The sequence below is a fragment of the Aquarana catesbeiana genome, linkage group LG03 (genome assembly GCF_042186555.1).
Source record: "Aquarana catesbeiana isolate 2022-GZ linkage group LG03, ASM4218655v1, whole genome shotgun sequence".
Lineage (NCBI taxonomy): Eukaryota > Metazoa > Chordata > Amphibia > Anura > Ranidae > Aquarana > Aquarana catesbeiana.
In genome coordinates this window covers 121,995,888-122,008,944 of record NC_133326.1, presented here as the reverse complement: position 1 = coordinate 122,008,944, position 13,057 = coordinate 121,995,888, and the positions used below count along the sequence as shown (strand labels likewise).

Sequence of the window (13,057 nt, the reverse complement as noted above, 5' to 3'; positions counted from 1 at the left end):
TATATTTTTTGCCATATATAATAAGTTTAAGTAGTATTGCTCTTCCATGCTTATTACGCCATACTTCCAGCACCTGATATGGTATTGTTTTATGTATTGCTATAGAGACACCTTTTGATTTTGAATACATAAAGGAGTCATGATACCATGTGGTATAGAATCTATTTTGTAGATTCGGGACGTGGTCCGTACGGAAATGCGTCTCCTGGAAAAAAATTACCCCTACTTTTTGCCTATGCAGAGAAAACAGAACCTGTGACCTTTTTGTTGCTGAGTTCAGACCTCTAATGTTGTAAGAGCATATTTTCATATCTCGAAACCAGTAGGGACAGGAAAAAAAAAAAAACCCACCAAAAAACAAAATACAAAGGACTCTCTTACACACCCAACTCTCGAAACAACCCTAAAACTATTTGACTTATCTAAAGTCTACCTTACTAATTAAAGTAAGTTCCCTATGCAGGGGTCGCTGGACACTGACGTCCAAGATTAGCCGCTCTATCGGTGGCAGATACTGCTTTTTTAAGGATTGTTTTCTTCTTCTTTTAGATTCGTATTTTCCCCCTGCCCCTTAGCTATCCATCCCCCTTGACCCTCTCCTATACTTGACAGAGAGGAAAGGGGGGGGGGGTAAGTGGGCAGGGGTGTGTGGGGGAAGCAGCTCTAAATATACCCATCCCAGGGCTTATACATCTCCTATATTAGTCTTTATTCCCCTTATCATCTCATCCCGCCCAGAGGGAAATATTCTTTTCCGTCACTGCGGGAGGGGACAGGGGGATACAGCGCATGGAAGGGGGGCACAGGGAAAGGAAAAGGAAGAAAAGAAGAGAGAGTGGAGGGAAAGAAAAAAAAAAAAAGCCCCCCTCCCCCTGGAACCCCGAATCCATCCTTATTTCCACCAATCCTGTAGTCACTCAAAATCCCACCACATCTACTTAATAAACATATGTATCTTGCTAAATTTGTAAATCAACACCTATTATCACTCATGTATCACATGTGTCAGACCTACATGTTATATTCCCTCTATATTACGTACACTTTATCTACCCAAACATATAGTTTCATTATCCAGATAGTTTTATATTGTGAGGGGAAAAAAAAAACCCACCCCCAAAAACCCCAAATCCACTCCCCCTCGTGTGGTTAATTAAAATCCCACCACATCTACTAACTAAACATGCATATTATGCCAATATTATAAATCAACACATTTTATCACTCATGTATCACACGTGTCAAGCCTACATATTGTATTCCCTCTACATTTTATCTACCCAAACCTGTTATCCAAGTACCTTATATTTGTGAAGAAAAAAAACCCCTTATCTCCCCTCCTCCAAACGTCCTCCTACAAACGTGTTATTATTATGGTCCCATCATATCTGTAATCTAAATTTATATACTGTGACTATATTCCTAGATGGGCACTTTTCATCACTCATGCACCACCCGTGTGAACCCTGATTGATATAATCCCCTTATATTGCATACCCTTTTAATTTATACCCAAATAATATCTATTTTGAAAAAAAAAAAAAAGGGGGGGGGGGGACCCCCATCCCCCCTCCCATATTACACACTCCCCCCTCCCCCACCCCCTCCCTTAATTTATTAATTTAAATTTATTTCAACTATTCCCTTAAAATAACACTAATAATCAATTCTGCCCCCTTCTCCCCATCCCCCCTTCCCCCCCACTCCACACCTCAAAATTTTCTAGACATTTTCACATAAGAAATAGGCCACTCCGGCAGTTCTATTTCTGATAGTTTGAGGATTGCTAAGAACTGTGGTAAATCTTCTAAAACACTGAAAGTTGCAGTTAATTCTTCTCTTCGGGCCTGTAGTTGAAAAGGGAATTTCCATCTGTACTGCAGATTATTCTTCTTAAGCTGTTCCACTAGGGGTTTTAATGCTCTCCTCCGATCCAATGTAAATTTAGACAGGTCTTGGAAGAATAGTAACGGATTTCCCTCATGCTGGATGTTTTTATTTTGACGTGCTGCTAGCATTATTCTGTCTTTTATATGGGCATAGTGCATCCTGCAGATAACATCCCTCGGCTTATTGGGGTCATGTCTCCTTATTCCCGCCGCTCTGTGAGCACGATCTATTATCAGGTCTTTTACATCCATATCCTGGGTAATTTCCTGGTAAAATTTCTTGTAATGTTGTTTTAAGATCTTTTGCACTTACTTCTTCTTTTAGACCTCTGATTCTTATATTGGATCTACGGCTTCTATTTTCTTGTTCATCTAGACTATTTATTAGTTGGTTTATATGAATCCCTTGTTTTTGTGTTTTTTCTTTTATCTTCAATAACTCCTGTTCCACTTTTGATACTCTGGTATCTATTTTAGCCGTTTTTTCTTGCACGGTTTTTGTAGTTATCTTCAGCTCTTGAATCTCTACTTTATATGTTTTTTCTAATCTGTGTACATATTGGTCCATATCTGCTCTGGTTGGGAGAGATTGAATGTATGTTCTCATATCCCACTTATCATTATCCCCCTTTTTTTGTTCACTTAAAGAACCCATTGTGTCTATTGGTGAACTATTTCTAGGGTGGACCAATTGCTCTTCCCCTGATGATCTGGATGTTACCGATATTTCTGCAATGTTTGAGATTTCTTGTGGAGTATGTGAGGTATGTAGGGCTTGAGTTGCTGGGGGTGATTGCAATTGTAGTTGTTGAAAGATCTCTTTTATATCCACTGTTTGTGTGGATTGAGCCCCTGTAGGGTTTTTATTTTTACTTTCCGTTTTATCCTTATTTTTTTGAGGCTGCGGTGTTTTATTACCTTTCTTTGGAGCCATATTTTTATTAGAACTACTATCTCTTTATATCCCCTTTCTTTTTCCCTTTCTCCCCTTCTCCTTTTCTTATATAAAAATAATTTTTATGTTAATATTGCAAAAAGGGGAAAAAAAAAAAAAAAAGAAAACTGTTTTAAATCTCAGATACTGTCCCTTGATAGCTGTTATATAGGGGGATAAATGTTATTGATAAAATATCTCTTTCACAAAGAATGAGTTAGTTGATTCAAACACAGTCTATATGCCTCTTAAATGTTTATGCTGGCTCAGGGTCTTTTAATCTTCCCAGTAACACTTTTTCCGGATTATACTTTACACAGCTTCCATAGTCATACCTGGTGTAGGGGATATCAGTTTCTTCCTTCCTTCGGTATCACACGGCGTCTGTACAGCTTAGGCTTTTCCTGGGTACCTGATAGCCGGGAGATCTCTTAGTCCTCCTGATCACTGCTGTATGTGTCCCGAGGGCTTCCACAGGAGTGCGCGTGCCCGCAGTGAGCCGCCCCTGCCGCCTGTGTATGCAGACAGGCAGAGACACCCGCCCGGCTTCGTTCTGTCTCCTGGACCCTTCCTCGGTCTCGCTCCCGGCACCGGACAGATACCGTTCCTTCCTCGATCCCCTGTGTAAGTCTCCGCCTCCTCACACCACCGCTCTTGTCCAGGCGGCTTCTATCAGCTGGCTCGGTCTCTTGTCAGGGATAATCTTAGCAGTCAGCCCAGCTGTTAAGCACATGAATCGGCTGCCACACCCCTCCTTCTCTACAGCGTCTGTAGCATTGCAGCGTGTCTGCCCCTCGATCTCTCTAAGCGACCATCTTGGGCGTCAGCTCCCCCCCCCCCCCGCAAATTTTTTATGTTTTTTCATTGTTTTCCATCATATTTTTGTCTTTTCAGGTCTAAAATATAGGGTACCTTTAAAAACACTTATAAACGAAAACGCGGTGGAAATCTTCTGTGTCTGAACCCATTTTTTTGCTTCCAAAGAAACGCTGTTAAACGCAACTGCAAAAGAATGGGAATAAACAAGACTGTGTACATGGTCACATAGGATAACATTGAATGAGTTCAGGGGCAGTTGAAAAAAGCGTCCATTTGCCTCTGAACGCACGTTTAACAGTGTCCCGTGTACATGGGGTCTTACGTCTGATCTTTGACTGGGACATTCTAACACATGAATATGCTTTGATCTAAACCATTCCATTGAAGCTCTGGCTGTATGTTTAGGGTCATTGTCCTGCTGGAAGGCGAACCTCCGAACCAGTCTAAAGTCTTTTGCTGACTCTAACAGGTTTTCTTCTAAGATTAGCAAATAACAGTGCAGCGCTAATGATACATCAATAAACAAACAAATTGCTCATAAAATTAAAATTTATCAGAAGTCCCCTTTAGTAAAAGAAAAATAGATGAAAAGAGTTGATAGGAAAGTTCTCTTCGGCGGTGATAAGGGTGCTCATAGACATTCAAATGGTGTGTCTATATCAGTGATTCCTCCACCATCTAGCCAAACTGCTCACCTCAATCACTGGACCCCTGAGTTAACAGATGGGTCAAACAGGCATTCACCACTAGAGTGGTCACAGAAGGAAGCTTGAATAGCCAGATGAACAGGATTCAAAATCCAACCACTTTAAACAACCGCACGTTGTCACTTTTAAATTCCAACCGTGGTACCATAAAAAAACAATAAAAAGTATATAGTGCACACTGTGTGGCTAAAAATACTTGTTTTATTTAAGATGGGTACTCACAAATATAGCCCTGTAGCCCCAGTGCTGGGATGAATGGCATATAATCGTTTCAACAGACATGGATATTATCCTCAAAAAATGAATAAGGTTCCTCAGCGATAATGGAGGCTCGTGCATCTATTTCTTATATAATAAGCCACCTGCATAATTACACCTGTATGACCCACCCCCTGCAACATATGCCGCCCAATCATCTTGGAATGCCCAGAAGTTAAGTGATCACTTCCTGTTAAGTCCGTCCGTTGCCATGGTAACGGCGGCATCAACAACGGCATGACGCCCAGTCATGTGACAACAAGCACATGACTTAAACCTCTAACTTGGATGCACAGGAAGCACACTTTACCCTTTGAGGCCAGCCCTCTCATGTAAAACATTGCCCAGGTAACGGAACAACACAGCTATACATATGACTAGCACACATCCGGCTCCACAGATAGGGGACACCGGAGCCAGACAGCGCACACAGCCACGAACAACCCGTACTCCAAAACCGGGCAAATACACAGACGGGGGACCTACATATACATACTAGACTGATATGGAATCAGACAATAAACGTGTTTTTCTAAAAAAAAAAAAAAAGAAAAAACTTTGTAAACTTTTATTAAAAAAAGTTAAAAAACATGACGTCATCGCAGACACCTTTGACAATAACAACAATACTATATAAATAATTATCAAAAATAATCAAATGAAATCCTCATTAATATAACACCAGTCAAAAAAATGAAAAACGAACAATTAATAGAATCACAGCTAAATGCCATAAGATTCAATTTAAATAAGCCAAAAGGGGTCAAAAGTATAAAAAAGGATATTACTTAATGATCTGAAATGAAGCTATTTAAGTCGAATTCGACATTGAGCTCCGTGGGTACCCCTACTTTTGTTTCATAAATCCAAAAGGATTCGCGGTGGCTCAATTGTCGAATAAAATCCCCCCCCCCCTCCAATGTTGGGTCACTTTCTCAACCCCCCAAAATTTCAATTTGGCGGGGTTGCGATTGTGAAACAGTCTGAAGTGTTTGGAGACATTGTGAGTAACCAGGCCTTTTTTTAATGTTACTCACATGTTCTCTAATTCTTACATGTAGAGCTCTGGATGTTCTCCCTACATACTGGAGGCCACATTCACATTCTAAGATATACACTACTCCTGATGTGGAGCATGTTATCAATTCCTTAATTTAATACAATTTGTTGGTAGCAGTGGCAACAAACTCTTTCCGTTTCTTGACATTACCCCTAGCTTGTTTACATCGGGGGCAACGACCACAAGCGTAGAACCCTGTTAGTAAATTAAATATCCTATTTTCAAAAAGGACATGTGGGTCAATGACCTCAGGGGCCAGTTTGTCTCTCAGAGAGGGGGCCTTCCTATATATAAACTGGGGATGATCAAAAAGTGCAGTTTGAACTAAGAACTACTTTTGGTATAGCGGACAGTTCTATCTCCAAACAAGGGGTGTAGCGATGAGAGCACATTTCGCTCCCAGTGTTGCCAATCTTTTTATGGCACACTGGAAGGAAGAAGCTATTTTTAAAAACGGACCCCCTGAACTGGTCTTTAGTAAAAGGTATATCAACGATCTCATTATGATCTGGAACGGTGAAAAGTCTGGTCTTGAACGGTTTATGCAGAGGCTTGATGCTAACAATAAGAACATCGTCTTATCCTGGAATGTCAACACCGATCGCATTGTCTTCCTGGATCTAGACCTAAGTAAAGATATGATATGATAGGATAAAGATGATGAACCACTTTAAGCCCACTGACCACAATGCGTTTATTCCCCTTGGAAGCTGCCACCACACCCAGTGGTTGTGCAACATTCCTAGGGGACAATTCGTACTTACCAAACTAAATTGCACACATGAAAGAGACTACCTTTCACAATCTCAGGTTCTGTCTGCCCGCTTTTTGCAAAAGGGGTATGACAGGTCTATTGTTGAAAGAGAAATAGAGACAGTCCGGAAACTTGATAGAAAAATATTGGTGTCTAATGGTCCTAAGGAAAAACAGTGTCCGTCTATGAACACTAGAATAATCTTGGACTATAATGTCTAACATAAAAAATTTTAATAGATTGTTCGCAAATATTGGCCCATTCTTAAATAGGATAGGGTACTTGGCCCTGCACTTTCTGATCATCCCCAGTATAGGAAGTCCCCCCTCTCTGAGAGACAAACTGGCCCCTGGGGTCTTTGACCCACCTGTCCTTTTTGAAAATAGGATATTTAATTTTCTTACAGGGTTCCACTTGCGGTCGTTGCCCCCCATGTAACCAAGCTAGGAGTAATGTCAAGAAACGGAAAGAGTTTGTTGCCACTGATAGCAACAAATTGTATCAAATTAAGGAATTGATAACATGCTCCACATCAGGAGTAGTGTATATCTTAGAATGTGAATGTGGCCTCCAGTATGTAGGGAGAACATCCAGACCTCTACATGTAAGAATTGGAGAACATGTGAGTAACATTATAAAAAGCCTGGTTACTCACAGGAAGTGATCATTAAACCTCTGGGCGTTCCAAGCCCATTGGGTGGCGTACGCTGCAGGGGGTGGGTCATACAGGTGTAATTATGCAGGTGGCTTATTATATAAGAAATAGACGCACAAGCCTCCATTATCGCTGAGGAAGTCCCGCTCAGGGACGATACGCGCGCGGGAGGACTTTGTGACGTCACTGCAGCCACCTTATTCATTTTATGAGGATAATATCCATGTCTGTTGAAACAATTATATGCTATTCATCCCAGCACTGGGGCTACAGTACTATATTTGTGAGTACCCGTATTTTATAAATAAAACAAGTATTTTTAGCCACACAGTGTGCACTATATACTTTTTATTGTTATTTTTATGGTACCACAGTTGGAATTTAAGAGTGACAACGTGCGGTTGTTTAAAGTGGTGGGATTTCGAATCCTGTTCATCTGGCTATTCAAGCTTCCTTCTGTGACCACTCTAGTGGTGAATGCCTGTTTGACCCATCTGTTAACTCAGGGGTCCAGTGATTGAGGTGAGCAGTTTGGCTAGATGGTGGAGGAATCATTGATAAAGACACACCATTTGAATGTCTATGAGCACCCTTATCACCACCGAGGAGAACTTTCCTATCAACTCTTTTTATCTATTTTTCGTTTACTATAGGGGACTAAAGGGGACTTCTGATAAATTTTAATTTTATGAGCAATTTGTTTATTGATGTATCATTAGCGCTGCACTGTTATTTGCTTATCATATGTTTAAAGGATTTACATATATTGACCTTTAGTGTACAGCTGCTTCCATTCTTTCTATTAATTTACATATACTGTTTTGCGCTGACCAAACCCCCATATTTTACATTTATTTCTTCTAAGATTGCACTGTATTTGGCTCCATCCATCTTCCCATCAACTCTGACCAGCTTCCCTGTCCCTGCTGAAGAAAAGGTGTGTTCAGGGTGATGTGCAGCGTTAGTTTTCCGCCCCACATAGCGTTTTGCTTTTATGCCACAAAGTTAAACTTTGGTCTCATCTGACCATAGCACCTTCTTACACATGTTTGCTGTGTCCCCCACATGGCTTCTCACAAACTGCAGATTGGACTTCTTATGGCTTTCTTTCAACAATGGCTTTCTTCTTGCCACTCTTTTGTGGAGTGTGTGACTAATAGTTGTCCTGTGGACAGATTCTCCCACCTGAGCTGTGGATCTCTGCAGCTCCTCCAGAGTTACTTTGGGCCACTTGGCTGCTTCTCTGTTTAATGCTCTCCTTGCCCGGCCTGTCAGTTTACTTAGGGAGCCAGTATTTGCAACTAGGTGACCTGATCCACTGGTTAAGGAAGTGGGTCCATAAGAGGCGAGGGTAAGGGTGGGAGGAAGAAGAAGAGGTATGGGGAAGGGAGGAGAAAGCGGAAATAAAAAACAGTGGCGAGCCTTCAGAAGTCAGGAAACGAGGATAAAATAAGAGGATCGAGAGAAGTGACACACAAAATGCTTCCTCCACTGACTTGGGCCCAGGGGCAAAATAAAGAGCTATTAATAACTCTATAATATTAGAGTTCAAACATGGAAATTCATAGGTAAGCCATGGCGCCCATATGTTAGGAAATGTGGCTTTTGAGTCATTGAGGAAACTGGATAGTGTTAACCAGCACTGAATTCTTATGTTCCTTAACCACTTCAATACAAGGCACATTCCCCCCATCCTGCCCAGGACAATTTTCAGCTTTTAGTGCTGTCCCACTTTGAATGACAATTGCACGGTCATACAACACTGTACCCAAACTAATTTTTTTATCATTTTCTTCCAACAAATAGAGCTTTCTTTTGGTGGTATTTGAACACCACTGGCTAAACAAACAAAAAAAGACCGAAATTTTTGAAAAAAAAAAGTTTTTCTTTGTTTCTGTTATAAAATTTAGTTTTCTCCTTCACCAGCGGGCACTGATGAGGCAGCACTAATGAGCACCGATGAGGCTACACTAATGGGCTCTGATTCAGCACTGATAGGCACTGATGAGGTGGCATTAATATGTAGAATTGATGGGCACTGATAGGCTGCACTGATAGGCACTAATAGGTGGCACTGATAGGCACTAATCAGAGGATTTTTACCATGATTGGAGATGCGGTGTGTTAGAGTGACACACCACACCACAGATCGCACTGGCTTGTTATCCTGCTGGACGTCATATGACGCCCAGTCAGGATAACTGAACAACTTCCTGGCTGTCATTCTACTATAGGCCTGTCCGGAAGTGGTTAAAGAGGCACTTTGGTCCTCCATAACGTTGGCTCCCCAAAACTTTGGCCCTACTGCCTTCCCTGAGTGCTGTCTGCTATGAAAATCCAGCCAGTGTGCAGATATGAAAGTTTCTGCTTGGCCCTTGGGCCCCAATTAGAGACCTGTAGCACATATGCACACGTCAGGATTTTCCGTTCATGCAAAGACACCCTGAAACCTGGGATCGCCATACCTGCGCTGTCTTGGCAAATGTATGGGAGACCCCTGGGGTTCCTGGTGCTTTGCAACCATTCTGCTTGCAACCATTCATCTTGATGGGTAGCTGTACACAGCACCATGAAAACCACACAAAAATACACTGTTTTCTCCTCCGTACCGGAAAATGCACTTGTGTACTGGAATCCTAATCCAGGCTGCTTACAATACAGAAGTTGTGGGGCTGACCCCTGCATTATTTTCTTATTCAATCATTTTTGCTTCATACTGTACTTAGACGAAAATTCCCAAAAAAAGACCTTTTTTTTTCAGCAGTTTCTAGAAAAATCTATTAATGAAAAAACAGTCAACCCAGGGATTGAATGTGCAAACTTTGCATACTTTAGTTCAGCTGTCCATGCCATAGATGCAATGATTTACCTTGTTTTTGTGATAGCAAACAGCAGAGCTGAGATTTGAAGCAAAGACTCTGCAAAAAGATCAGTGGAATACACAAACTGGTAAGCTTGTTGTTCACATTAGCATATACATCTTTTTCCTTTACCAGCTTCTGTAATATGATTTTATGTATTGGATTTGCTTCATATAAAGCATCATTGCTTGAGATTTGGTTACTGAAGAAGCAAACAGACACATTTGAGCTAATAAAGGCATCTGACTTGCCCTGGGATCCACAACGTGGATGGACAGGGCTAACCAAAGGGAGAGGGATATATTGTGAGCCAATATGGAAAGAAGGATTAAGCTTAGGAGTTCACTAATGAGACGAAACAGATCTATTCTTTCATAATGTGTAGGTTTTTATTCTTCCTTGTCAAAAGAAGTTTATTGAGTATACAATATTATAAAGATACATAAAGTAAGTTTACAAGGATCTATAAAGTAAGCTAATTGTTTTACAGTAGGGATTATATAGATAAATATCATGAAATTTCAAATATTAAACATTGGGTTCACGTAAACCTAAATTAAAGATATATATCATTTCCTTAGTTACTTTTGTAGGTATTTAAATGATTTATACCTACTATATATATTGTTTACAAGTAGAGTGTATATAGGTCAAATAAATTCTGATAATGAGCTTTAATCGTAAGGTGGAGAAAAGGAAAGAGAAAGAAGAAAAAGGGTAGAAAGGCAGAGGTATGGTCCACAAGGTTGTCCCGCTCGTCAGTTTATTATTCTTTTTAGTTCTCTTTGAAGCCTTAGAATGGGTGTCTCTGTAAGTCATTTAATCTGTTACCATGGCAACAGGACAGAGTCATTGAAATTTGACAGGAACTGTTGTTTTATCCAAGGATGCCAAAGTTTTTCAAATTTTGGAATTTGATTTTGATCGATGGCTACCATCTTAGCATGGGACATTGTATTATTCATTCTGTGAATTGTTTCTGCTAGTACCAACGTAGGAGATTTCCATGCTTTGGCCACTGTTTGTTTTGCAGCCGTTATTAGTTGGATCATAAGTTTGAATTGAGAGAGTGTTAACCATTCCGGTTTTAGATTAAGTAAAGTTATATATGGATCTGGTTGTATTATTTTTTTAAATATTTTAGATGCAATCACGAAGACTTCCTTCCAGAAGGTTTGGATTACTGGGCACGTCCACCATATGTGTAAATGTGTGCCTATTTCTGGGCATCCTCGAAAACAAAGAGCTGAGGTATTAGGTGAATATTTTGCCACTCTAGCGGGTACAAGGTACCAGCGAGTTAGGACTTTATAATTTGTCTCCAGTGCTAAGATGTTGGGTGAGGATGACTTAGATGTGAGCCATATGTTAGACCAGTCCGTGTCTTCTAAAGTTCGTCCCAGGTCCTCCTCCCACCTCTGAACGTAAGAGGGTCTATTAAGATTTACTACTCCATATAATTGATTATAAAGTGATGAAATTGTACCTTTAGCAAATGGATCTTTTGTACAGATTGATTCAAAAATGGATAATTGGGATAATGGTGTATCCCCCTTTAGGAATGGTGTATAGAAATTTTTGATTTGGAGATATCTAAATATCTCAGAGTTTGGTAGATCATATTTTTCTCTAAGCGATGGGAATGAAAGGAATGATTTAGATGCTATGAAGTCATTTAGTGTCTGAATGCCTGATGTTGTCCAAGCTTTAAAAGAATTTGGGTAGATCCATGCCGGATAAAAGGCCGGATTTCTGATAAAAGAAAGGAGAGGATTGTGTGGAGATTGTAACTGATATTTGGTTTTTAGTTTATCCCAGAGAGATAAGAAGTGTTTAGTTATGGGATTATGAATTTTAAAGCGGTCTTTAGGATCAAGCCATAACAAGTTTGATATTAATAGAGGGTCATTTTCTGAAGCCTCTATAAATACCCATAATGGGATTTCTTGTTTTGCATGGTATTTGGACAGACTGGCCAAATGTGCTGCTCTGTAGTAGTTAGTAAAATTAGGGTATCCCAGGCCTCCTTTATTTTTGGGAAGATGTAGTGTGTGTATAGGTATACGTGGTTTAGAAGAGCCCCATATAAATGAAGTTGCTCTTTTTTGTACTATTCTCAAAAAATAGGAAGGAATTGGAATAGGGAGGACTCTGAATAGATAAAGCAATTTGGGTAGAATAGTCATTTTGATTGCATTAATCTTCCCTATCCAGGATAAATGAAGTTGCGACCATTGTTTTATTAGATTTGTGATCTGTCTTAATACAGGAGGATAATTGGTTGAGAATAAGTCAGAATGAGATGCTGTTAAATGAATTCCAAGATATGGGATTGATTTTTCTGCCCATGTGAATGGGAGTGCAGCCCTAGCCGGGATCAATTCCATGTTTGTGAGCGAAATATTAAGCACTAGGCATTTCTTAGGATTAATCATAAGGCCGGATAGGGCTGCAAATCCATCAAGAGCTGGTATTAAGTTAGGACCAGAGACCTGTGGTGATGATAGAAAAAGTAATATATCGTCTGCAAATATACATAATTTGTGTGTAATACCTCCTACTTCAATGCCAGTTATAGTTTGGTTTGTTCTGATGTATTGGGCCATGGGTTCGAGTATAAGGGCAAATAATAAGGGAGATAATGGGCAACCCTGTCGGGTACCTCTTTCGATATTAAAGGCATCAGATTTGTATCCAGCGTATTTTAAATAGGCTTTGGGTTTATTATATAATGCTTTGATCCATGTTAAAAAGTGGGGTCCAAAACCCCATTTTTGTAATGAATATTGCATATATTGCCAGGATACTGTGTCAAATGCCCTCTTAATATCGAGAGATAGAAAACATAAAGGGATTTTCCGTTTTTTAGCAATATGTGCCAATAACACTGCCCTGCGTATATTATCGCCTGCCTGTCTATTTGGCATGAAGCCTACTTGATCTCTATGTATTAATTTTCCTATAATGCTATTGAGGCGTTTTGCTATTATTTTTGCTAATAATTTAATATCAAGGTTTAACAGAGAGATAGGCCGATAATTCACACAGGAAGTATCATCAGAAAGGGGTTTTGGGATCATACAAACAATTGCCATTAGTGTTTCTTGCCGAAAAGAATGT

The 13,057-nt window shown here is 40.1% G+C and overlaps 1 protein-coding gene across 1 annotated transcript in view; it reads left to right on the top strand.

Moving 5' to 3' along the window:
* VPS13C (vacuolar protein sorting 13 homolog C) overlaps nt 1–13,057 on the top strand; it is a 548,274-nt gene that overhangs the window by 357,467 nt on the left and 177,750 nt on the right. The gene's annotated exons all lie outside the window — the stretch shown is intronic.